The sequence below is a fragment of the Sinocyclocheilus grahami genome, unplaced genomic scaffold, assembly GCF_001515645.1.
Source record: "Sinocyclocheilus grahami isolate Dianchi unplaced genomic scaffold, SAMN03320097.WGS_v1.1 scaffold612.1, whole genome shotgun sequence".
NCBI classification, from domain to species: Eukaryota; Metazoa; Chordata; class Actinopteri; order Cypriniformes; family Cyprinidae; genus Sinocyclocheilus; species Sinocyclocheilus grahami.
In genome coordinates this window covers 524,997-528,897 of record NW_015505791.1, presented here as the reverse complement: position 1 = coordinate 528,897, position 3,901 = coordinate 524,997, and positions in this window count along the sequence as shown.

Genomic DNA, 3,901 nt, shown 5'->3' with positions numbered 1-3,901 from the left:
TCAGTGCGACAGAAAACCTCAAGGATCTTCTTGTGTTTCTGGCAGATCATCTCCTGCAGTCGTCCAGTGGCTTCAGTCAGATTGTGTCTCTTTCCTTTAAACCAACTCTCATGTTGTTCGAGGTGATTCTGACAGTAAGAGTTCAGACACATCAGACAGGACTTGACGGCTTTGTATTTTCTTCCAGTACAGACGTCACACTGCACATCTCCAGCTCCAGCGTCACAGTCAGCAGAGAGTTTGGTCTTCTTCAGTTTCTCCACCACTTCAGCCAGCATGGTGTTTGTAGCTAAAGCAGGTCTTGGACTGAAGGTCTGTCTGCACTGAGGGCAGCTGTAGACTCTCATCTGATCCTCCTGATCCCAGCAGCCTGTAATACAGATCTTACAGTAACTGTGTCCACAGGGAATGGCCACTGGATCCTTCAGGAGATCCAGACACACTGCACACAAGAACTCATCCTGATAAACTCTGGCTTCTGCCATTTTACTGCATGAATACAGAGACACAAACACACAACAGCTCAACTACACTTCAGTTTCTCTTTCCCTGAACTCATGAGTTGATATAGTTTCCTGGTTCTGTGTTTGAGGCACGTGTGTAAAACAGGTGTGTCTGCAAGTCTGTAAAGCAGGTTCCTCATTCCTGCTCCTCTAGAGTCACACACACACACACATGTATATGTGGTTTATGGGGATTCTCCATAGGCGTAATGGTTTTTATAATGTACTGTACAAACTGTGTTTTTTATCTCCTGTCGCCTTAACCCTACCCCAACACAAACTTTGTGCATTTTTAGATTTTAAAAGAAAAAAAAATCAGTTTAGTATGTTTTTAAGCTATTTGACCAGTCACTACATGGGCAAGAAAGAAGCTAAAGTCAAGGAACTGTTGGCAAACAAGATCTCAATCGCCACCCTGTCCGAACCACAACTCATCGAAAGTGAAGATCAAACCGTTCAAGACCCAACAACCAAAGACACGTCAATGCGGTTCTACTCCGGTGGAGAGAAGCGGGAAGCTGGGGTCGGCTTAGTGAAAAACAGCCAGTTGACCAAGAGCGTTTTTGCCTTCCAGCCAATATCGAAATATCGACAGCACCATCAAGATGCAGATGCACACTGTGTACAACGCACGTTAGATTCCATCCCTCAGACTGAATTAAACATCTTGGAAGGCGACTTCAACGCAACACAAATTACCACGAAACTTTGCCCGCCTGTCTGAAGCTGAACCCAACCATGAATATTAAATGAGTTCCTGGACCCAGTTCAAGAGCGGAAACAGATGAAACACGTTAACTTTGAGTGTTATCAGGAACTAAACAGAGAAGTCAGATGCTGAACAAGAAGGCTATTGGAACAATGTGGCAGCCGATCTCAAAGATGCAGTGTCGAGGCAAGAATGCTGGGTTCTCTATCAGACTCTCAAGAGGCAACCAAGGCTGGTGGAGAAGTTCTACAAGGTAGATGTCTGCGCAGGACTGTTTTTTTAGTCCCGCTCCCACAAGGTTATATTCCGCACCCACCCGCTCCCGCTATCTATTCACTCTTTGTTCACCCGCTGTCTGCTTAGAATAATTTTCTTCCCGACTCGACTGTTCCCGCTAAATTTAGATCTCGTTTCCAGAATCTCAAATTTAAATTTCCACTACTGAAAGAAAGAGAGATAGGCTGACAAATAAAAGTGTAGTCTGCACAAAATTTTATTTTATTCGTCTTGTCAAAAGTCTTGAATTTATTGACTTTGACTTGAATTTATATGAATTATCTTAAGACACAAAATTTGTTTAATATTTTATGCAACACAGTAGTAAAAAAAGTGTCAGAGAAAATAAAAATGTTGTACAAAATTTTTTTATTTCTTATTTTTATTCGTCTTGTCAGGATACAATTCGTTTAACATTGACAACACAATAGGGAAAAAGTGTCGCAGAGAGAAAACAATGTCAAATGACATTTTTCTGTTAACACAGTAGGAAAAGTGTCGCAGAGAAAAATAAATATGACATCTTTCATTTAAAATGATAGGCTAAGCAAAATATAAACAAAACCGAGTCGAACGTCCTTCAAGGACAGCGCATCCACAATTTACTCCATCCTTATTCTGCTCTGTCACTCATCGACAACCTGCCTGTTCTGTCTGAGGGCCGTATATTTACCACAGGTACAGCCTGCTCGGAGCATTATGCACATGCTGCACACAGACCATCGACTGTTCCCGCTAAATTTAGATCTCGTTTCCAGAATCTCAAATTTAAATTTCCACTACTGAAAGAAAGAGAGATAGGCTGACAAATAAAAGTGTAGTCTGCACAAAATTTTATTTTATTCGTCTTGTCAAAAGTCTTGAATTTATTGACTTTGACTTGAATTTATATGAATTATCTTAAGACACAAAATTTGTTTAATATTTTATGCAACACAGTAGTAAAAAAAGTGTCAGAGAAAATAAAAATGTTGTACAAAATTTTTTTATTTCTTATTTTTATTCGTCTTGTCAAAAGTCTTGAATTTATTGACTTTGACTTGAATTTATATGAATTATCTTAAGACACAAAATTTGTTTAATATTTTATGCAACACAGTAGTAAAAAAAGTGTCAGAGAAAATAAAAATGTTGTACAAAATTTTTTTATTTCTTATTTTTATTCGTCTTGTCAAAAGTCTTGAATTTATTGACTTTGACTTGAATTTATATGAATTATCTTAAGACACAAAATTTGTTTAATATTTTATGCAACACAGTAGTAAAAAAAGTGTCAGAGAAAATAAAAATGTTGTACAAAATTTTTTTATTTCTTATTTTTATTCGTCTTGTCAGGATACAATTCGTTTAACATTGACAACACAATAGGGAAAAAGTGTCGCAGAGAGAAAACAATGTCAAATGACATTTTTCTGTTAACACAGTAGGAAAAGTGTCGCAGAGAAAAATAAATATGACATCTTTCATTTAAAATGATAGGCTAAGCAAAATATAAACAAAACCGAGTCGAACGTCCTTCAAGGACAGCGCATCCACAATTTACTCCATCCTTATTCTGCTCTGTCACTCATCGACAACCTGCCTGTTCTGTCTGAGGGCCGTATATTTACCACAGGTACAGCCTGCTCGGAGCATTATGCACATGCTGCACACAGACCACGCAAATAAAACGCATGAAGTTTAAAGCATGCAGCGCTTGCATTACAGTCCTGAGTGCAAGCTGTACCGGTGGTCAGAATAAAGCGCAGATATGCTGTTCTAAATGGACGTCGGGAACGGGATACCGCCTGCTCCCGTTCAAATTACACCAGAGTTATACCGACCGCTACCGCGTTTTATTCGGGAATTTAAGAGCCGCGGGAATGCAGACTCTGCAAGCATTGAGTATAGATGTAAGAGTATGGGCTATGAATAAAGTGTATTTTGTGCTCATGTTCATGTCACTTGCACTTCAAGATATCTGCTTAATTCTTAATTAAATCTGCCTTAGTACATTCCTAATAAATATTATGGTTACACTTTTCTGATGGTTCATTTTAGACATTCGCTAATGTTGCACCTACATGTCAGCTAACTCTCATTAGAGTATAAGCTGAGTATTAGTATACTGTTAGGTTAGCGTTAGTAGAATAATTTGACAGATACTTGCAAAGTTACCTATAGTCAGTAGAATGTGAGTTGGGGAATCATCAAAATAAAGTGTTAGCAGATATTTAGCAGACAGTCTACTATTACTCGAAAGGGAATTAGTTGACATGTATTACTAAAGCAAGTATAAGGACCACCCAATTGCACCAACGACAGAATCCATTGTCATGGGAGAAGGTATAATGCTTGTAGGTCTTTTACTTGTGCTGCTGCAAAGTTCACTTTAATTTATCAGGATTTAGTTTCAATTTTAGTCTAGCTCCGT